Source organism: Micromys minutus, assembly GCF_963924665.1.
Source record: "Micromys minutus genome assembly, chromosome: 10".
NCBI lineage: Eukaryota > Metazoa > Chordata > Mammalia > Rodentia > Muridae > Micromys > Micromys minutus.
The window spans coordinates 52,539,467-52,562,669 of NC_137979.1; the positions used below are offsets into that span (position 1 = coordinate 52,539,467).

General features: G+C 47.0%; 1 protein-coding gene across 2 annotated transcripts in view; it reads right to left on the reverse strand.

Annotated features, from left to right (window-relative positions):
* Nucleotides 1-18,126, reverse strand: part of TEX2 (testis expressed 2) — a 104,127-nt gene extending 86,001 nt beyond the window's left edge. For both annotated transcript variants that reach the window (XM_080922529.1, XM_080922530.1), the window contains exon 1: nt 18,001-18,126. The gene's annotated coding sequence lies outside the window, so the exon portion shown is untranslated. The remainder of the gene's footprint in view (nt 1-18,000) is intronic.
* Between the last annotated feature and the right edge of the window lie 5,077 nt (nt 18,127-23,203).

Sequence of the window (23,203 nt, forward strand, 5' to 3'; positions counted from 1 at the left end):
TAGCAGTTTAGAGATGTGGCCTTGAGAGGTAACTGTTTTGTCAGGAGGGCTCTAATGTCAACCAAGTAATCAATCCCTTGATGGATTCATAGCTTGTCATGCTAGAAGTGAAGGCAAACAAACATCTATCATCCTAGCAGTGGGGAGGCTAGGACAGAAAAACAGTGATTTCTGTGACTAGCCTGGGCTAGAGTGAGTTTTAAGTCAGCCTAGGATACAAATTGAGACCTGGTTGTTTAAAAGGGCTGATAGGATGGCTCAGTGGCTAAAAGCACTGGCTGTTCTTCCAGAGGACCTGGATTTCATTCCCAGCACCCACAAAGTGGCTCACAACTATCTACAACTCTAGTCCCAGGTGAGATCTGACACCTTCTTTTAAGGCCTCTGTAGGCACCAGACACACATGTGATACACAGACATGCATGTAGACAGAATACCCATAAACATACAACATAAATTTTAAATAAAAACAAAACTAAAGGCAAAAGAGGCAGAGACTTCCCAGAGGAAATACCTCACTGCAGGAATGCTTTGGCCCGGACAGAGCACTCATACTCTCTCCCAAAGCACACCCTAACGCCCCCCCATCCTACATCACACACCCAGCACCTCCCATCTGAGTCTCGGCCTCCATCAAGTGAGCAGCTGCTTGGTTCTGCTGCTGCAAGTCTGCCTCATGCCCAAAGCAAGGAGCTAGCCAACCTTGGAACTCAACTCTGAAACCGTGAGCGAAAATAACTGTTTTCACCTTGAATTTCTCTCCCCTGAGTATTCTCTCACAGTGACTAACATAGCGTGAGAATTTTAAACTGGGTTATTTCAGGAAACCCAGTGTTCCCAGAGCTGCCTCCAGTGAGTAAGGATCCTAGCAAGTTTGCTTGGAATCCAAAACTTTTCTCAGGAGAACCATTAAGAACCCAGGCCAGCAGCTCATATAGCATCTTTTTGTGGGTGCAGAGCTCTCATGTTTCGGGGCATCCAATACAAGGGCCTTCCAGCTTCAGCCCAAGACAGCAGGCATGCAGGCAAGGTCTTCACGGGGGATTGTGATCTTGGGCTTGCTTTCCACTCATAACCAGGTGACACTCCCTTCTGCAGGCTTTGGTGGTTCACGAAGAGCATTTCCCCTGCCTCTGAGATACGTTATTTAATCCAGCTTCCCGTGAAAGGTCGAATTAATGTTGAGACTTCATCACTCCAGGTGTGAGGCACATCTCCATGGAAGGTCCCCTGCCAGGCAGGCTTTCCTGCCACTGAGCAGCTCCCTTTCTTTCCTCAGTGTTCTGGGTACCCTCAGCACACCAGGCCTGGAGGCTCAGCGCTTCTCACCCTTCCTAATTCTGTGGCCTTCCATTTGTTCCTCACGTTGTGGTGACCCCCAACATAAGGTGAGTTTCACTACTACTTCATAACTGCAATTTTACTGTCATTATGACTCGTAATGTAACTATCTGATACAAAGGACACGTGATATGCGACCCCTGTGAAACCATCGCTCGAGACCCACAGGTTGAGAACGGCTGTCTTAGAGTTAAACATCCTTGAAAAGTACATGTGTATCTTCCCCTCCATGTAAAAAAAAGTTTAACTTTTACATTTTATTTTTGTCTTGACAAGTTTTTACTCCATGCTTTTTCAAACTTGACAGTTTAAGTATCTCAGAACTTAGGAGGCAGAGGCAGGAAGATCACTGAAAGTTCAAGGCCAGCTTCAAGCAAGCTCTGGTCTCAAAAGAAGAGAAAGGTGATTATCTTACAAATTGAATGGCTTCAGTACTTCCCCAACCCTGGCTGCTCCCCCCTTTTCTACAAACCTCAGAAAAAAATGCCTGGTGGCCCTAAAGATCCCACTTCAATGCATGTCTACCCATCTTTTCTTCACACAGGCAGCCATTTGGGGACTTCTTCCCAAAGCGACTAAAGGTAATTAGTGGCAGCTGAAAACACTACCTGCAACCAACGCTCTCCTGCAGATGACCTCCCACCACTCCTCTGCCCAAAAGGTACCTACCATTCTATTTGGAAAATTGTCCATCTTAGAAAAAGATACCTTTATGCTGTTATTTCCAAGATGACTGGATGTGCAGAAGGAGATATTACAATCTGCTGAGAAAATTGCAAAATAATTTCTAACTCTATTTGCTGTAATTTGACAATTCCCTTAAAAGTCTAGAAAATGGATATTTTTGAGCTATGTCAAATTCATTATCATAACTAGAATCTATTCAGGTGAATAGATTCTTTTCAAGGTGAATCCCTTTCAAGTCACACAAAAGCACATATGGTGCAGACACCCTTCCTAGTAAAGCATAGAACAGTATGTCTATAAAGTCTAAGTCACCAAGTAAATAGTTTAGCCTTAAAATACCTTCAGTATCTACTACAGTGCACTAAGATCTGGAGATCGGCACATGCTGATACACATACAAAACCAAGTGATGAGAGACCTGCCTTCAACAGAGTCAAAGCACGGAAAACAGAGGTACTGGTCTAGTTGGTTTTATTTGCCCAGTTTTTGTTTTCCGCCTATCATTGTTTTCTTGCAAATCCCCAGGGCAAGGTGACATGTGCCTATAGTCACAGCAGCTCAGAAGGCTGAAATAGAGATGGCAATGTCTTGGTTCCAGAAGTTCCACACTGGAAGCGACTTGCTGAGACAGTGGAGGGGTCAGGGGAGGGCTGGAGACACGGCTCAGCTCTTAGAAGTGATCATTGCAGAAGACCCAGGTTCACTTCCCAGCACCCACATGGCAGTTTGCAGCTGTCCATAACTTCCGTGCTAGGGGACCAGCACCCACTTCTGGTCTTTGTGGGCCAGACAGGGATCGGTACATATATGCACATTCAGGTAAAACAATCATACACATAATAACCTTTTTAAAGGAGAGGGAAAGAGGGAGAAACAAAGCTAACACAGACAGGGGGCACGAGGTCATTCACTATTCTGTGGTCACAGGACACGGCCTAACCATTTGACCTGCATATTTTGGTAGCCTCTCATTACAGTAAGTTTGTGTGGTAGGAATGTAATCCGACTGGATGAGAGGAAGGCATCAAACCAAGGAAAGCCAGCTGCAGACTTAGAATACAGCAGGGAGTCATCCACACCTGGACAATTAAGGCCCAAGCCCTGACTCCCTCTGTATTTAAAATCCACAGCGCTGACTCTTCATTAATTTTAGATGAACCTCACGGTAGGTTTTCTGTAATTACCAACAGCTTGCATTACCAGCTCATGAGACAGCTCTATCCATGAAGAGATCCAGTTTCTTAACTGATGCCTCCCAGATATTATGCCCACCTTGGGGTGAAGGTGTGCACCCTCACCAGGCTAAGGATGCCTCGGAAGTAGTAAGAAGAGAACATTTTTTCCCTTTAAGAGCCAGGTTTTAACGCCCCAGAGCACTGGGGGAGAAACTGTAGCTGGTAGAAGCAGATGAGCAGGGGATGAAGGAGGCTAGTTTGGATGACAGGGTTTGCGGCAACATTGCCACCTACTATCAGCTGTAGCACAAATCATGATGCCCTGAAGAACGGTCTTTCTGACAGCAACAGTTTCTATCTTTACTGCCTCTGGCAGCACTGGAGAGTCGGGGAGTAAGGCGCAAGCAATTGCTCATGAGCAGAGCACACATCACACAGCACAGCCGGACAACGATGAGACCTAAGCCAGCTGGGGGCTGCTACAGTGGGTGAGCGGCAGGACAGGACAGAAAAGGGAGAGCTGAAGCCCCAGGGTATCTTAGGAAGGAGCAGGAGCCACGGGCAGAGCTACACCACCGGGAGCATCAGGCTTCCTGGTCCTCCTTGACTGAGATGAGAATTACAACACCTAACAGAAAAGCAGTGCAGTCCTGTCTTAGAAAGAAGAAAGAAATAGTAAAGCAGAGAGGAGGAGGAGAGAGGATGAGAGAGGACCCTGAGAAACATGAAGAGAAGCCCATGAGAGGGACAACCGGCACCTGTCAAAAGAAGAGAAACAGAGAAAATCAGAGGAAGAAAACACCCTGTGAGCCTGAGGAACTGGGGTGTGGGGGTTCACAAGACACTCCACAAAGGCTTTAAAGATCTGAGCTACAGGGGCCTAGCAGCCAGGAAAGGGACATTTTGGTGTGTGAGGCCAACCTTGGATGAAGTTGAAAACTTGATAAACATTAAAGACATCCCGAAATGCGCGCACGCAATCATCAACTCCTGGAAAGACAGGCTTCCCTTCTCCTCTGAGGTTAAAAACACCTATGTGCCTAGCTAGTGCACACCTTTAGTCTTGGCCCTTGGGAAGCACTGGTAAGTGAATAAGTTAGTTCAAGGCCCGCCTGGTCTACAGAGTGAATTCCAGGACTATAAAATGCCTACCCATCCCACCCTCAAAAAAAACACTTGATATAAAGAATTGATTACATGTTTTTCATTGCAGTTCATTTATTTGTTTGAGACAGGGCTCACTGTGTAGACCGACCAGACCAGCCTTCAGCTCGCTTCTGCCTCCCAAGTCATTACACATTTGGACTAAAATAGGTAAGTAGAGTTTTCGTGGCATCCTCTTAGGTTTTGCAATTCTAGAAGTTTAGACAAGACACGAGGCACTGGGTGAAGCCCCCAGGAAGAAGACATCCACTGTTTCACCAAGCCTAGACAGAAAAACAGCTGGTGACTTACTAGATATAAGAGACATAACAAAAATATTGAAAAACAAATTGATAATCTGAAACATAAGTATTTTCTTAATTTAGAAAGAGAAAGAAAGAGAAAATGAAGAAAAACTGCTATACTGATTTATAAGCTACTGGTTTGGAAGAAAATAATCTAATTAACCATTTTATAATTAAGAACTTGCCAGGCTTAGTGCTATCCCAGGTACTGAAACACTTGCTCTAAGATTCTTCAAAGGCGGAGGCAGGAGGATCGCAAGTTGAAGGTCTTTCTAGAACATGACTACAGACGTTCACAGAAGACTAGAGCTGAGGGAGTGGCCAAGCCTTCAGGGTGCTGCACTCAGAAAGCTGACTGCTGTGACATTGTGGGCCTGCCCAGTTGGTTCCTCCGCAGAGCCACTATCTGTGTGAGCTGTCATCTGTCAATCCTCCTGGGACTGCTGAACAGCCCACCTAACTCGAAGCTGGAATAATCTGTTCTAAGCCCTTTAACAAGCCTCAAAGAACCTGCCTGAAGTCACACCAGTAGCTACATATTAGATGATATTCCTTTTCTTTTTTTTTCTTGGGGGCAATACAGAAATTCACTATGTAGCCTAGGTAACTGGCCTCAAACTCACAGCAATCCTTCTGCCTCAGTCTCTCTAGTCTCTCCAATGCTAAAATTATAGTCATAAACCATATTCTAGAATCAGTTTCTGGTTTCTTATACATCTATCAGGATGTTTCTATCCCTCTGAACAGCACTCTTTGGAAGAGGCTGACACTACCCTGAGAGGCAAGAGCAAAGACTAAAGGCCTCAGGTACCTGTTTCCTGGCTGCAGACTACTTTAAGACTGAGAACCTTCTGGTTCCTACTTTAAATACCAACTTAAGCATTTGTATAAATGAGCTCCTAAAGCAGGAACATGACACAAAAGATACAAAAACACCCATCTCACCCAGCATTACAAGATCCATGCGGTGCCTGCTGTGTTCACTCGTCAGTGAGCGCCAGGCTGGCGCACCTCCCTACAGCACCAAGAGAGGAAGCCCACGGTGAGAGGCTGCAGACCCAGAAGAAGCTGGAGCCAGTGTCAACTGTAGGTACCATGTGCTTACGGGCCTCAGCAGCTAGGTTCAGAAATAGTTAAAATTGCAATCTCTCCAGTATTCCATCAAAGCTATAGATCAAAACAGAAAAAGTTCAGAAATGTGTTTTCAAGAGTAACACTCCAGCATCGTAAACTCACTCGGGCCATCCTTTGGAGGGGCCTCTTGAGCATCAACCCAGAAAATTCTCAGCCCTGGTCTTACAACGAAAGCTTGCTGCCACAACACCTTCGCTGCCTAACGCAGAAGCTGTATGACATGTCTTTTTTTTCTTCTCTGAGATTTTTGGGACCACAAATCAGATCTCCCGAAATAAAACTCACTTCGGGCTATTAAGCCTCCGAGGAACACGCTCTCGGTCACAGTCAAGCCTTGAGACTAAAGCCAAGTTCAACAAATGAGTTTGGTCTCTGGCTCAGAACATGATCAATAGTCATTTCTGTTGGGAGTTTTAGCCTTTAAAAAAAAAAAATTAATGTTCCTGCTTTACTATTAACCTTCCCATCAGGATCGAACACTACTCACCCTATCCCTGTAGGCTTTGGTCTACCCTGGGAAATTAAAACAAAAGCAACTCCTTTCCCCTGGGCTCTCCACTGCCCTGACTTGTTTTCCACCTCTGTGTCAGCTCTGACCTGCACTGGGGCAGCGCTGGACTCCCCCTGAGGACAGTATCTCCAGCCTCACACAGCAGCTGCTGGAGTTTCTGAACTCTGGACAGCATGAGGTAGATGGAAGCCCAGAGGACACGTTAAATAGTCGGTGATGGGCGGGTACCAATCAATTCTGCTGTCTGCCTGGTGCATGCCAATGGATGTGGAAGAACAGGCAGCTGGGTGCTCTGAGGTTCACTGGATCAGGTGCGATGGTACCATGCCTGCTCACACGTACTAGGTCCTCCCCCTAAGTGAGTCACTGTTGTGGAATGATATCCAAGAAGTCACCCCAATAAGCATCTGGACACTGGGGACACCAGGGAGGCTCCTGGCTCCTGACGGAAGCATTCCACCATTTTAACTCTAAGGAAACAGAAACTCGAACAAGGAAACACTCAGCTGATGGCTTTAGGGGTCGATCCGGCCTGCATCAATGTTCACTCCTGCTGACACTTCAGCTGGCCTCTGGACAGCTTTTATCTCAGCCACTGTCAACCGACCTTTTCCAGTTTGGTACCATTAAGTGCAATACAAACAGGAGCACAAACACTTCCAGCCTTTTTCTATTTGGTACCATTAGGTACAGCGTCACTCTCTTCCTCTCTCCCTCCCTCCTTCCCTCCCTCCCTCCTTTCCTCCCTCTTCCCTACTTCTCTCCAAGAGGAGTTCCCACACGATCTACCTTACACAAACATCTGCATGCTTAATTACACCTGCGGAGGGCCTGTTGCTGCTGAGGTCTGGCAGTCTCACTAGGATGTCACTTGCCCTCCTGTGTCTTCCTACCTGTTTCCATCATCAGTCCCTACAGACTCAATCCCACAGAGGGGTTTTCCTTTGGGGAGCCATATGACCCCTTCCTTCTTGGCTCTGCCTCCCATGCTAACTCCCAGCCTGTTCTTTATGCTGCAGGATTTCCAATGCAGAGCAGCCTTGCTCACCAGAGAGCTTCCTCCATGAGCTGCTCGGCCTCAGACATAAGTCTGTAGAAACTTGAGCCCTCCTCTGTGCCATCTTCCACTTAAAAGTTCCTTCCTGGTCACCACTGCCATGCCAAGACACACACCAAGTCCCACAGGACCCCCTTTTATCTTTTGTCTACACTTTTCCTCTATACTCTTGTGTCCTTAAAATCCTCAGCTGGAGGCCATCTTAATTAACCAGACTTGCAAGTCTCCCAGAAAACACAGGCTGTGATCTTCATGATACCGCCTCTTATGGGCCAGGAGATAGAGCTCAGAGGTACCACTGCTTAGCATCCATGAAGCCCTGGGTTAATGGGCTTACTCTGGTTTCATTTCTGTTGCCATGACAAAATACCCTAAGCAAAAGCAACATGGGAAGAGAAGTTGGCTTGCAATCTCACATCACAATCTACCACAGAATCAAGGCAAGAATTCAATGTCAGGCCTGCTTCCTGTTCCACACAGTATTACCTCCAACTACAGAATTCAATTCCTAGCCACGGTGGAGCAGAACCAGGCAGGATGCTGCTTGCTGCATCAACTAGCTCTCCTAAACAGCTCAAGATGGCCTGCCTGGCAATGCAGCTGCCCACAGTGGGCTGGGCCCTTCCTGTACCAATTAACAGCCAAGACGGCTACAGCTCCCCACAGACTTGCCACAGAACAATCTAACCTAGACAATTCTCAGACTGAGATTCTCTTCCAGATATTTCTAGCTTGTATCAAGTTGACAAAGCGGCCTAAAACACTGTTACCCTCCCAACCCCCACACAAGGGGACCACCTCTTCTCTGGTACCTGAGGCCCTGATCTAGAGTCCCCTTCTTCCATACAGATATTATCTAGAAAACCATCAGTGATGATTCACACCAACTTTCTCTCTTAAATCACAAAGCCAAAGACGGAATTTATCCACCATCTTGACCCCATATACTTCAATCTCCTACTCAAAACTTCCAAGTCTGGGAAAGTTCAAAGTTTCTTCTGTTTCCCTGGGGTCTGTGGGCACTGGCTGCTGGGCACTCGCCAGTTCATTTGGAAGTGGGCCTGAGGAAGAAGGTAAGTCTGCCAAGATGCACTGCCAGGTCTACATTCACCAGGGAGGCACCCAAGAGCAGAAAGTCCCTTACCCACAGCATGCAGCCTTCCTATAGTGTCCAGGAGCTCTTGTCACATGCTCACTCAGCACAATGTTTTAGCAGTTCCAGTGGCTACAACCTAAACAGGTTATCCCCCACTGGCAAAGCAAGTGAAAGGGAAGAGAGGGGGGCGTAGATCCTGCATCCTGACCACAGGCCACACAAGCAAATCACACACCTAGAGACTGACTGTAGTCACACTGAACAGGGAAGGATGCTGCTTGAGGCTAAGAACAAAAATCCCTTTCTGACAAGGGTCCACCCTAAAATCCAATCCTTGTAATGGGGTAGGCCGATGTCTCTTAAGTCTGGGACAAAGAAATCGAGCTTCCTCTGAACCTACCCTGAAGCTCCCCAAATGGATTACTTTAGACTCTCCCCTGCTTCTCCCAGCTTCTGTTCTCAGTCTGTCCTAAATATTATTCAGGCTCTACAATGAGCCCAAGTGTTAGAGAGCCTTCCTCATGCTCAGCTTCCCCATACTTCCTGGTGTGCTTTCTCTGCCAGCCTCTCATCAAATGCTAGAAGCCCTGATAACAGCAGCGACTGTGCTGGGTCTTATGTCCTGGGCACCTAAGGAGAGAAACCAACAAGGTCCCTGCCCTCAGGGGAAGGAAGAAAAAGCAGCTTTATTACAGACTCTGAAACAACAATCTGTGACAATTGCTATGAAAAGGGAAAGAACAGAAAGAGGGAGGCGAGGGAGGTGTTAGGTTCCCTGAGGACGACTCAGTTCCTAAATGTCCAGGGCTGGAAAAGTGGCAGCACACCTAAGTGATCCTCCAGGGGCCAGACGCAGGTCTGCAGAAGAGGACAGAGGGACAATGTAATCTTACCCAGTCTTTCACCAGCTGCAAAGACATCACAGGATCATGTCAGGATTTTTACCTTTTTGTTTTGTTTTTCAAGACAGGGTTTCTCTGTGTAGCCCTGACTGTCCTGGAACTTGCTCTGTAGACCAGGCTGGCCTTAATAATCAGAGATCCGCCTGCCTCTGCCTCCTGAGTGCTGGAATTTAAAAGTGTATGCCACCACCCAGCAGGATGTTTTTGTTCCATTTTTCTCTAAATAAATAATAGGACTTATTACATTTTTATCTATTTATTTGTGTGGAGGTGGTCAGAGGGCAACTTATGGGAATTGGCTCCTTTCCTTCCACCATGACTGAGGCCCAGGGAGCCAAGTCAGGTCATCAGACTTGGGTACCTGCCGAGCTATCCCAGAGGCCTAAGTGTTGCTTAAAACAGACTATTCTGCAGTATCAGTAAGCAGATTGGAAAGGAGGAGTGAGCAGGAGAGGGAGGCGGTTAGTACAAAGCCTGCCATCTGACAACGAAGCCAGAGAGATCACCCAAGAGATGCCATCAGGAGCATACAGCAAGGAAGTGGCAAAGAAAGAGCAGAGAGCAAAGAGCCTGTGAGGAGAAACGCCAATGGCCTCCAGAAGAAAGCCTGCTGCGCAAACCCTGCAGCTTATCAGAACACCCGCTTGGCACTCACTTTTCAGAATTTGTACATGAATTTAAGGCCAGTCTCCCAGTCACTGAAACTGCCACCCATGGTGTTTATCAACCAACCACCTTATGATGTCCTAGGGATAAAGAACTGCCGTGTTTCCTCCTCAACCATCATCTCCCAGCCCAAGTGTTGTCTTGGAAGAGCCTGTAAATCCTTACAGTAGTGCACACAGCTGCCAAGGCTAGGGTCATCCTACCTCTGACGCCTTCCACAGCCTTCCCTAGCCTCTCTACCTCCCGGTGCACAGTGATCAAGAGCTCAGGGGTTCAGGGAACCTAGGTTCCCAAAACCATAGGTTCAGGAGACACCACAGCATCAAACGTGATTGTTCTGAGTCTCTGAGGCCAGCCTAGACCCTAACCCCACCCCGTGGGTGGTTGTCCCTTCCACACAGACTCCTTCTCTATCAAAGGACAGCTTAGGGACACTTGTAATGTGTGTGCTTACATCTGCTGCTCCAATCAGTTGAGCTGGGTTCCAACTGGTGGTTCCTGGCTTGGGTTTTCTGTGGTATTGAGGATTAAACTCTCATCCCTACACATGCTAAGCAAGTGCTCTCTACCTCTGAGCCACATTTCCTGCTGAGACTGGATCCTGCCCTGTCTAACATGACCACGTGGAACTATCTCAACTAAAAGTACTTAAAATTTCATAACTGAAGCTTCAGTCTCTCAGTGCCATCGCCACCTTCCAAATTGTAGGTGGTGACCATTAGAGAACCCAGTTCCAGAATACTTCTGACTTTACAGGAAGATCTGTTGGACAGTGGCCCACAGGGACACTGCTATAGAGTTATTTGCATATCCAATTTGAACTGTCCCTTTAAAAGTAAAACAACAGAGGTTTATCACACAGAACTCATTATGTGAACCAGGGTGGCCTCGAGCTCACATAGATCCCTTTACATCTCATCACAGCCAAGACAATGAAGATTTCCAAGAAGTTCCCGTCTTGGGTTAGAACTTTTAACATTTCTTCTCTTTGATCACACCTAGAACATGAGTTTTTAGTTCAAAGACAGACATGTAAGTGTATCTTTGGGAAATCCACCAATACGTTCCGGCAAAAAGCCACGTGAGAAAGAGCTGAGCAAAATCCAGCACATGCATGATGGCAGCACATGCCTAGAGTCCCAACACCTGGGAGGTGAGGCAGGAGGATCAGGAGGTCCTTCATACTGCCAAGCAATATAAAGAATTCAAGGACAGCCTGTGATACTTAGGATTCTGTTTCAAAAGGAGAAAAAAAATGTCAGCAAAATGTTGCTAATTAGTGAGGCTGCATGATGAATACAGGGGTTCTATCATCTTTCACACTGTGTGATGGTTTGTATAAGCTCGGCCCAGGGAGTGGCACTATTTGGAGGTGTGGCCTTGTTGGAGTAGGTATATCACTGTGGGTGTGGACTTTAATACCCTCACTCTAAAAGTCTGGAAGCCAGAATTCTGCTAGCAGCCTTCAGATGAAGATGTAGAACTCTCAGCTCTGCCTGCACCATGCCTGCCTGGATGCTGCCATGCTCCTGCCTTGATGATAGTGGACTGAACCTCTGAACCAGTTTCAATTAAATGTTGTCTTTTATAAAACTTGCCTTGGGCTGCAGAGATGGATGGCTCAGTAGTTAAGAGCACTGACTGCTCTTCCAGAGGTCCTGAGATGAACTCCCAGCAGCCACACGGTGGCTCCCACCATCTGTAATGGGATCAGATGCCCTCTACTGGAGTGTCTGGAAGCAGCTACAATGTACTCATATAAGGCGCTGTCTGTTTAGATGCCTCTACCTCTGGTCAGCAGTCACTGGTCACCTGCCCACCTCTCACTGTCATTCCTGTTCCTTCCCAGTTCCCTTCTGAGCAATTTCGCATTCCCCACCATCTTGTGTGTACAATCCCTACAGGGCATCTGTTGGCTTGTCTACTGTCTAGACCACATATGGTGCTGTGGGCAGGTGGGGACCACATCTGTTTCCTTCATCAGATTGCCAATGCCAAGCACGGTGCTTGAGACCAGGGAAAATTCAAATGCTTGGTAGCTGACAGCCACTGTTCAGTCAGTCCAACGGGATATTTCTTAAATTCTCTATCTTAAACCCAAAATAATAAGTATTAACAGTTTTAGGAATGCTGCTTAAGGGATAGCACTGGGTGTAAGAAAGGACTAAGAAGTGGATAAGAGACTGAGCCATCTTAGGCACGCGTTCACAGCAGAGAAAGACCGCTCTTTTAAATGCAGGTTCTGATTCTGACTGGTGAGCTGCGGATAGCAACAGCAGTGTTTGGTCTCGAATGCTAGTAAGCTACCCCAGGCCATTCTCAACTGTGAAATAAGCTATCAGGTGCTCACTGTCTCCGTTCAATGATCTCCTCAAACGCTTAGAACCAATGCTCCAGAAAAATCCAACAGACAAAGGTTACTTCAAAGCCCACCTGGGTCTCCCATCCTGTGGTGAAATTCCTCGGAAAAGGTTAACCTCATCTCTCAATTATTCCATTTATGCTCACGGCGACCTGCCAATGGCTTTGTTCACCAAAGGAAAGGACTTAACTGCCCTCTAACTCCAGTAGGAGTTATTCTTTAGGCTTATCCAAGTTACCCCAATTCACTCATGGTGGACCTGGTTGACCAGGTACAGGCTTTCCAGCTGTGACTGGAAAGAGTCCGAGCAGAGGACTCTTTCCTTTCAACCTGGGAGAGCTCCCAGAGCTCGTGGCTTGAAAGGGTTCCAGAAAGAGTGAGACACTCATGACATTACCACAGAACTCATGCTGGGGGCAGCAGAAGCCTGAGCTCTGACCTTGTCCTAAGACCCAGGCTTCATTATTCAACCTCTTTGAACTACAGTCTTATCTTAAAGTGAGATTCATAGCCAGATTCATTAAGGGTGGTGCACACCCTTAATCCCAGCACAATGGAGGCAGAGGCAGGAGGAGCAAACACTCTGAGTTCAAGGATAGCCTGATCTATGTAGCAAATTCCAGGACAGCCAAGACTACATAAAGAAACCCTGTCTCAGGATAGAGAGATGGCTCAGTGGTTAAGGGCACTGACTGCTCTTCCAGAGGTCCTGAGTTCAAATCCCAGCAACCACATGGTGGCTTACAATCATCTGAAATAAAATCTCGTGCCCTCTTCCAGCCTACAGGCATATGTATAAGCAGAACACTATGTACATGATAAATAAATCTTTTTTTTTTTTTTAAAGAAAGAAAGTAGAAGCTGGAGAGATGGCTCAGTGGTTAAGAGCACTAACTGTTCTTCCAGAAATCCTGAGTTCAAATCCCAGCAACTACACAATGGCTCACAACCATCCTTAATGAGATCTGATGCCTTCTTCTGGTGTGTCTGAAGACAGCTACAGTTTACTCACATATACAAGAATAAATAAACCTTAGAAAGAAAGAAAGAAAGAAAGAAAGGAAGGAAGGAAGAAAGAAAGAAAGAAAGGAAGAAAGAAACCCTATTTTATTATCTCCACAAAAAAAAAAAAAAAAAAAAAAAAAAAAAAAAAAAACCACACAATTTCCTGAAGTTTAAACTTGGTAAAGTTTAGACCCAGCACACAGCAATTCTCCATAAATAATAACCAGTTTATTATTATGGATTGTTAACTGTTTTCTATTTTTCTCTTTGAAACTTTGAGACTGGACCTAACATGGAGCCTTGGCTATACCGGATGGAACTCCCTATGTAGACCAGGCTGTCCTCAAACTCACAGACATCTGCTGGCCTCTGCCTCTCAAGTGCTATTTTCTACTTTTCAAAACATAGTCGTAAACATCCATGTAAGACTCTGAAAGCCTTGAATGAAACTCTCAAATGATAGGACAAGCCTATAACCCCAGCTTCTCTAGAAACCAAAGCAAACTCAAGGCCAGACTGGGCCACAACACAAAACCTTGTCTCCAAAACAATAAAATGTCCTGACTAAAGTAATTTCCTTTCAACCACTGAGTATCCCAGATCCTCGCGTTCAGAAGCTCAGATACTCTGAGACTGTATTGGGGGTGGAGGCAAGGGGACACATAACTTAAAAAAAAAAAAAAAAAAAAAAAAAAAGTCCTTGGGATGGAGGGTTAGCCTTTGGTACACAGGCATACATGCAAAATCACTTATACACATAAAATAATAAAATAATTAAAAAAAAAAAAGAAGTCATCAATTTGTCAGAGACTGAGAGTCTGTGTGTAACAATGTCCCTGGAACCCAGGGATCAGAGCTGACATCATCAGGCCTACCAGGCCTCAGGGTACCAAGTGCAGAGCTCTGTTCATCTCACCCAGAACCACTCAGAGTGTCTCCACGGTCCTCTCACTGTCATTTCACGTCAGACCATCAGGCGCCATACCGAGTTTCAAAAGGAACAACACGAAATCTTGAATGGCTATTACCTCGAATCACTTTAAGATTCACATATAGGAATCCATCAGTACGGGGTTCCAGTTTTTTTTAAATCAATCTTTATTTTTAACTGAGGAATTTAAAGGTGACAAAAAAAGAAAAAAGAGTAGACAGCCAGGACTGCCCATGGCTCATTAGTTCCTGAAGTTGAATGTTTCTCATGGGGTCAGCAGTCAGCTAAAAGACAGTAGTACTCCAGGCAAACCAGAAACCATTCCTCCAGCCCAGGATCCCAGTCCATGGATTACCACCAGGGCTCTGAGTGCCAAAGCTTACAGCACGCTCAAGTCAACTGTTCTGTCATTTGACAGCATCGAGTGGTATGGGGACTCACTGTATGCTAAGCATCAGTGACCTCACTTAACCCTCCTCATAACCACCTAGAAATAATCTACTACCACTCTCCATCTACGCTAAGACCACTGACTGTAAGACACACCAACATTTTGCACATCTCATGTGCCACTGTAAGGCCCGGTGAGCTTGACTGTTGTTATGAACACTAAGATGATACAGACTGCACCGTCTTGGTGATGCTACGCCATGAACACAGGTGATGAGACTGAGGTATACAAAGACAGCAATTTCCCCAAGGTCACAGAGCTAACGATCAGGGATGCCGTCCCAGAAAGCTGCATCACCTTTCCCCCAGAGTGATCTAAGGAGCCCCCCAAAATTCCACCAGGCAGAGGCAGGACACCAGATGCTGACTGTTCACCGACACAGCACAGCAGCTCATTAGCCAGAGCCAAGCCTGACCTCTCTTTTGGACGCTGCTCTAGGTTGACTCTCATAAGCTCCACTTGGCTCCAGGAAAGGAGGTATGGTACAATGGGAGAAGCGTATCTGAGGATCGAACAGTTGGAGGTTGGAGGTCCAGCTGTGTCCAGTGAGCTTGTCATCCTGGTTAAGTCATGGACAATCCTGAGCTAAGTCCCTTTCCTCCTCCAGAAAAGCAGGCTGTTGTCCTGCAGGACTAGTCTGTGCACAAAGGATGGGATGCAGTACTTGGCAGAGCTATGACTTGAAAAACCACCTTTACTTGGTAGTGGCGCACACCTTTAATCCCATCGCTTGGGAAGCAGGGGCAGGTGGATTTCTGAGTTGAAGGCCAGCCTGGTCTGTGGAGAGAGTTCCAGGACAGCCAGGGCTACACAGAGAAAGAAACCCTGTCTCAAAAACTGAAAACAAAACAACCCCCCCCCTTTTCAGTTCCAGTCAGCTTCTGCTTTGGGATAGAATCAAAAAACCGGACACCTAAGTGGGACTCTTAGAGACTAAGGGTCAAACAGGAGAGGGGGCGGGGGAAGGAAGGAAAGAAAAACTAGAGGCACCGAGAAGACAAGGGGCAGCATTCTGATCTTCCTAATGTGTGAATTAATGAACTCGTAAGAAAAAGGGAAAGAAAAACCCTTAACATCAAGACACTGGCCAACGCGTAAAGATGAATATAATTTTGTATTGAACCTGACACAGAGACTGGTCTTTGAAGATTCAGTTTGCTATCAAAGTAATCTGAGGTAGAAAGATTTCAACCCCCCCGCCATTTTTATTAAGCAACATTCTGTATATTTCTCTCTTCTTACTTCAAGAGCCTCGGAAAATGAGCTTTTGACTTTGATGGAATTCCTTCCTCCTCCCCCCACCTCTACCACATCCACAAAGCCTGGCAGATTCCAGCACATCACAGACCCTCAATAAAAAGTTATCAAATAAATATTTTTGACTCTAGGCAATGTCTTTGTTCATAACACTCTACAGTTGTGCCATAGAAAAGTATAATCAGGCTGGGGAGATGGCTCAGTTGGTAGAGGGCTTGCCTCACACACGCGAAACTCTGGCTTTGATTCCCACACCACGCAAACCCAGTGTGGTGATGCGGATCAGCAGAGGATCAGACATTCACTGTCAGCCTCAGCTAGGAACAAGTTTAAGGCCAGCCAGCCTGGGATATGAGAGGCCTTTTCTCAAATTACATACACGCACACACACGGGCTAACCTTTGCTGCTTTTCCTAGAAGAAGTCTAAGAGCATAATCTCTAATAACATACAGTAGTGTGCCTAGCATACGAGGTAGCTCTCACTTGTCACCACTCAGCCCAAACCTCTCGCTAACTGTCCTTCCTCACTGCCCTTCACTACTCTGTCAGTGAACTTCATCACCTCCACGTTCATCTCCTTTCCTGAAGACAAACATGGCAAGTACGTGCAGTCTCCCAGAGCCCTCCTCTACCCCTCTCCAAGCCTTCATGTCCACCCCCAGGGAGCTCAGGTAGCAAAGATCAGCAAAACTCTGGCTTCAGCCTCCTAGCCTCAAAACATGTATCCGTTTTGGAAGACTCTGAAAAGGTACTGAAATCGTTTAAGGGTTGGGAAAAGCTAACAGAAATGGCGGTTTTTTTTCACCAGCCAATTCAAGATACTGCATGTCACCCCAACCCAAAACACAAACCCAGACCCTTCAAACTCCCCCAAGGGCCAAAGATGACTTGTCCCTCTGTTTGTCACTTTTTCTGAGGGTTTAATCTGGCTCCTGAAAAGCCTATTCCTCTCAATTGAGCGCAGAACAATGGTGTCAAGACACTTGGACCTCACACCTAAACAGGACACAACCTGTATCCTAGAGGATCTCACACCTTTCCTTCAACTCTTAAAAAAAGTATGTCCTTACACAGTATCTATAAAATCTAATGACAAGTGCCCCTTAGCTCTAGGAAGAAGAAAAAAAAAAAAAAAGCGAGGGTGTTTAACAGACTTTGCCCTTAAATTTGATGCCGTGTAACCATAACAACTGATGGTTTAGGTAACCATCAACCCACTAAGGGGCTAAGTTTTCCAAAAATCGTTTTTCAGTGGGGGGAAAAAACTCCCTTGCACCAACTCCCGCGCGCAGAGTCGGCGCTCCGGAGTGGCTTGTGGTGCAATGGAGCCGGCGGTTCCCGTCCCAGCTCCCGTCCCCGGGTCTCCGCCACGGTCATCTCAGTGCTCCCAGCGGGGCAGCTAGCATTAGGCCTCAGCCCAATGTCACTTGTTAACCTTCCGATCTCCCCGGTTTTCAGTGCGCCGCCGCCTCCCTTTTAAAGCACACAAACCACCCCTAGGTCCCTGGTGTCAGCCAGGAGTTGCAGAAAAACAAGCGAGACGCCGACAGCCACTGACAGATTCGCGCAAAAGTAACCGCGCTCCTCCACTCCTAAGCTTCTCCCACGGTGGCCCAGGGGGCGGCGGGCAGCCGGGGCCCCACGCACAGAGGTGACAAGTGTTTTCCTTCAGCAAGCGTGTGGATGCTGCTTCCCGGGACCTACACCGAGCCGCTGACGCCAGGCTGGGACCTGACGGCTTGCACCTCCCGCCCCAGGGCGACTCCGCCCCGCCCGGCCCCCAAGCAAGGGAAAGATCTCTCCCGGAGCCACCAGTGCGGGCGTCCCGAGCCCTGGCAGAGTGGAAGGGGCTGAACCGAGCCCCGCTGCGCCAACGGCTGCGGGAGCTGCCGGTATCCCGGAGCCGGGCCACCCAGCCAGGGCCTGCTCCGTCCGACGCTCCCTGCGTCGCCCCACCTGGCCCCGAGCGCGCTCACCCCGGATCCGCTGGCTGCCTCATCCTACAGCGCCGGCGCCCGTACTTCGCGGCCGCCGCGGCTCCAGCTCCAGCTCGGGCTCTGCCTGGGGCCGCCGTGCTGCTGCCCGCCCGCCCCCGGGCACCGGCCGCCCCGCCCCGCCGGCGGACCCGCCCCGCGGCCGCGGCCCCCACCGCCCAACCACAGGGCGGAGGGGGCGGAGCCAGCCGGGCACCAGACGTGACCAATCCAGCTAGTGCCGCGCGCCCGTGAGAGGCCTCGGGGATCGGCCGGTGATTGATCAAGGCTGTTAAAGGAGCTGCAGCGCTACGGACTGGAAAGAAGGGGCGGCCGCGAATTGTCGCGCGGTACCTGGCGGAATTCCAGTGGGAGGAGCGAGCGTTTCTCTCTCTCCCAGTGAAACTGAAGCGCTTTCCCCAGTTCTTTGCATTTCTTAATTTCCTCTTCGTGCGATTTAGCAACAAGTGCCTCCAGCTGGGAGGGAAACTGAGGTTATGAAAATAGCAGCTGTCTGGATAGACGATTCTTATAAACTGGGGTCTTAGGAGGTAGTCGGGCATTATCAGTCCTTGTTAGTTCCAGAAACTAGATTTCTGAGCTCCTCCTTCACACCTGACCATAACAACCAATCCCAAACTGATTAGTAGAATTAGCGCTTACAACTCGTGTGACGAAAATATATCATATATTGTGATCTTGGGTTTTTTTAATCCAGGTTCTCCTGTAGACGAGGCTGTTTTCAGATTTGATATGTAGACTGAAGATAGCCTTGAACTCAGCCTCCTGCCTCTTGCCTCTACCGCTAGGACTTTAGGCATACACCACTGCATCTGAATAACATAAATTTACCTTACAGGGAAGAAATTTACCTTCTGGGGGCTAAAAAAAGATAACTTTTTTTTTGAAGGTGACTTTTAAAGATGAGTTTTCACTTAAAATGAGCTTGGAATGTGGAAGGCTATTTTTACATTCATTGATTCCTTACAGAATAGAGGAAGGGGTGGAGGGTATAGAGGGTGGGCAGGACCCTCATAGCCTATTGGCAGATTGTGATAATTGCTCTTTGCTTAGCAACTTTGCCTTCTGAAGTGGATCAGCACCAGCCCATCCTAGAGGATTTTAGCATGCAGATTCCTAAATTCCACCTAAAGTCTCAAATTCGCTGACTGACTGGGTCTGGGACATTTATCTTTCAACATTCTTCCCCCTGGAGATTCTGATAGGGAGTGCTCTGAGGGCCATATGCTTTTGAGTCTCTCATTGGTGTGAAATTAAAACTCAACCGGCCGAAAATAAAGCTAGATTCCTCTGTACAATCAAAATAGGTAGTATGTTTGGGAGACATGCTAGTTAGTAAACCTAGAGACCACAAAGGAACTCAACGCTGGTTCCCTGCATAGGACATAGCAAGAACTGAATGTTGACAGGCCCTAGAAACAACATGTGACAGCTCGAACTGCTGGAGGAAAGCAAGGCTGTGGCCTAGCCTTAAGGAAGTCAGTCTTGGTTTCTGACCAGTGAGATAATGCATAAGCATTTAATGGCAAACACACACACACACACCATCTCATCACTAGGACCAGTCATAACCCAGAAGGACACCCTGCCCCTCTGGTACTACATTCCGATGTCATCATCAAGTTCTGCTGCCTACCCTCCTGTCTGAATTCCTCTTCCAGCCCTAGTGTCCCAGACACCTGTGTGACCCAGAAGTTTCTGCCCTGGATTTGAAGGCCAGTCCTTGTATTAGTCAAGTTTCACGAGGGGAATAGAATGGATGTCAGAGACACAGAAAACGACGGGGATTTATCTGAATTATCTAATTGGCTTACACAAGACTTCAGAGACGATCAGGCCATGATGCTGGGTGAATCAGTAGCCCCTGTATTTCGTCAAAGGGCTGGAGGAGTCTCAGAAAGACACTGGTCTTCAGTCCTTGTTGAAAATCCAAAGACATTGGGTCCTGATATCGGTGAAGGATCCCAGCAGCAGCACAAACATTCACCATCAAGAGGCAAAGACAGGCAGGCAAAACGTATAAACTTTTCCCTCAGACCTCCTCAAATCTCAGCCTCTACAGAAGGTTCGTCGCAACCTAATCAAGATGATCCCTCAAAAGTGTGCACAGAAGCACTCCTAGTTGGCTCTAGAATGAACCAATCAACTGCTGAATATAAAGATCTCTCTTAGAACTTGGAATCCCAGCACTGGGGAGGCTGAGGCAGAAGCCTATCCTGACTTTGAGGCCAGCTGGGTTGTATATCCAAACCCAGAAGAGAGAAGCAAGGAGAAGAGAGGAGAGGGGAAAAAAAGGGAATAGGGAGAGAATTGTTGTCCTAAAGAGGTAAGGGTTCTTTCTAATCATAAGTACCTGTGTGGGGCTGGAAAGATGGCTCAGCATTTAAGAGCACTGACTGCTCTTCCAGAGGTCCTGAGTTCAATTCCCAGCAACCACATGGCAGCCCACAACCTTCTGTAATAGGGGATCTGGTGCCTTCTTCTGGTGTGTCTGAAGACAGCAACAGTGTGCTCACATACATGAAATAAATAAATCTTTAAAAAAAATAATAAAAGGAAAAGAAACTGAGATCACAAGACTCTTGTAAAGAATAAGATAAATAAGTACTTGTGTGGCAGGCCTGGGTCCCATGATCTGGTCTGTGCTGCAGTCATCTAAGGTCTGACTCAATGCTGACAGCCCCCCAACCCCACTTACATGCCCTCTTATATCCCCTCTCACGGGAAAGTCTTAGAAATTACCAAACTCTACCACAGGGACTTGAGGTCAAGAGACCTTGGCTAACTGACACCTTTGCTTCTGTTAAACTGCTTGCTTGCTCCGCTTCCTCCTGCAGCTGCCAACAGGGATACGGTTTTAGCGTTTGGGTTTTCCGTTTTGCTTTTTTCCATTAAAAGCTCCCTGCCGAAAGCAGTCAGGCTGCTCTGTGAGATCCGTTCTCTCCGGGTGGTTGCTGGCTGGCTTAACATTCTTAAATTCTGACTTTCATTTTGTCAAGTGTTCCTTGGGGTCTTTGCCCCACGAACCCTGGAACTGCGTGGCAAGCATGGGTTTTAGGTGTGTCATGGCTTGAAACTCTTCTTGGCCACATGTTCAAGCCATCACCTTAGAAGAAAAACAAGAAATGATGACCATCACCCTCCTTGCCTGGATCTAGCCTTCCACAAATATTAGACTGATCAGTTCACCATCAGCATAACCATCAGCACAGTAAGGTCCAGTGTGAATGCTAGGAAGAGGCCCTCTTCTTCCTCTTCCTCCTCCTCCTCCTTCTTCCTCTTCTTCTTTCCCCTCTTTCTTTTTTTTTTTTTTTTAAAGATTTATTTATTTAGTTTCTATATGTGAGTACACTGTCGCTGTCCTCAGACACACCAGAAGAGGGCATCAGATCCCATTACAGATGGTTGTGAGCCACCATGTGGTTGCTGGGAATTGAACTCAGGACCTCTGGAAGAGCAGGCAGTGAATGCTTTTAGCCTCTGAACCATCGTTCCAGCTGAAGGTCCTTATTCTTTAAAGATGAAGATTTTGAGGCATCAAGATGACCCACTCAATGTGGATGTCCACTACCAAGCCTAACAACCTAGTTTAATCCCTGGGACCAACCTGGTGGAAGAAAAGAACTGACTCTCAGAGACTGTTCTCAGACACTGTATGTAGCACAGGCACACACACATACACTCATAAAGTAAATAAAGGTAATTAAAAAAAAAAAAAAAAAAAGAGGCAGGCTGGAGAGATGGCTCAGAGGTTAAGAGCACTGACTGCTCTTCCAGAGGTCCTGAGTTCACCAGCAACCACGTGGTGGATCACAACCATCTGTAATGGAATCTGATGCCCTCTTCAGGTGTGTCCTTCTTTCTCTACACAGCAAATTCCGAACCATCCCTAGTTACATAGTAAGACTTCATCTTTCAAACAAACAAATAAAGGAAAGAAAAAAAAAATTAGCTAGGCAGTGGTGGCGTACATCTTTAATCACAGAACTCAGGAAGCAGAGGCAGGTGGATCTCTGAGTTCTAGGCCAGCCTGGCCTACAGAGAGAGTTCCAGGGCAGGCAAGCCAAGGCTACCTAGAGAAACCCTATCTCAAAAAAAAAAAAAAAAAAAAAAAAAAAAAAAGCATAGTCTACTGTTGATGATGCTTCCTCCTAATAGTAACTAGTAACCTGGTGTGGTAGACAAGATTCTGATTGTATGTGGGGTACAGGTGTAGAAACTGAAGCTCCCCCGAGGAACAGTGATGTTTGTGTCTGAGACAGGGACCGCTGCTAGTTAAAGGAAGACTCATCACTCATGACCCTAATACTAGGCCCCTCCTAATGTCGAACTCTTCTGCAAGAGGGCCTGCCAAAACACCTCTTGCTGCCAGGCAGGCACAAGCAGAGCTTCAAAAGACAAAAGGAGTGAATGGCACTAACCTATGCCAAAAGGAAATTTAATACAGGAGCACAGCTTTGGAGTTTAAGTCCAGTTAACATCTGCTTGCCCTTGATTTGAGCAGTTACACAATTAAAACTCTATCAGATTGCTCATCGACAAAATGGAAAAAAAAATTAAATTTTACGTAGGCTTTTCCTGTAGCCCAAGGTGGCTTCAAATTCACTATGTAGCCTCTATGTCAGGAAGTAAGTACTAGGGTTATAGGCGAGCACCATCATGCCAGGACTTTAGATTTAGGAACCCAGGGAAGAAGGATGGGGTACCACCATGCCGGGGAAGCAGAAGGATCAGGTCTGGGAGCTGCAGAAGCCTCAGCATACTTAGTCATGTAAGAGCCGGGGAAGAGTGGCTCTAAGGTAGCAAAAATGGAGTATAGATTTTAGTAAGTAATAATCCAGGAGTATCGAAGGGGACGAGTTAGCAACGTGGACATTTGGGAGTGACGCAGACATTGCATTAATTAAGGCATATAAAATAGAAGGCTCTGTGCGTGTGTGTGTGTGTGTGTGTGTATGCATCTTTCATTTGAAAATCCAGAGCATAGGGAAGATGTCGAGGAGTGAACGCCGCCGCCTGGGAGATTAGAGTGGATTAATCTGCTACTGCTGCTGCTACCTGTAGACATGTGTGTTGAACTTTACAAGTGAAGAGGTTTTATGCAGATCAGGGGCTGTGATGCTAAGTTTACACATCAACTAAGGTTGCTCGCTTTCTATCCACACATTCCTTAGCACAGAATCTA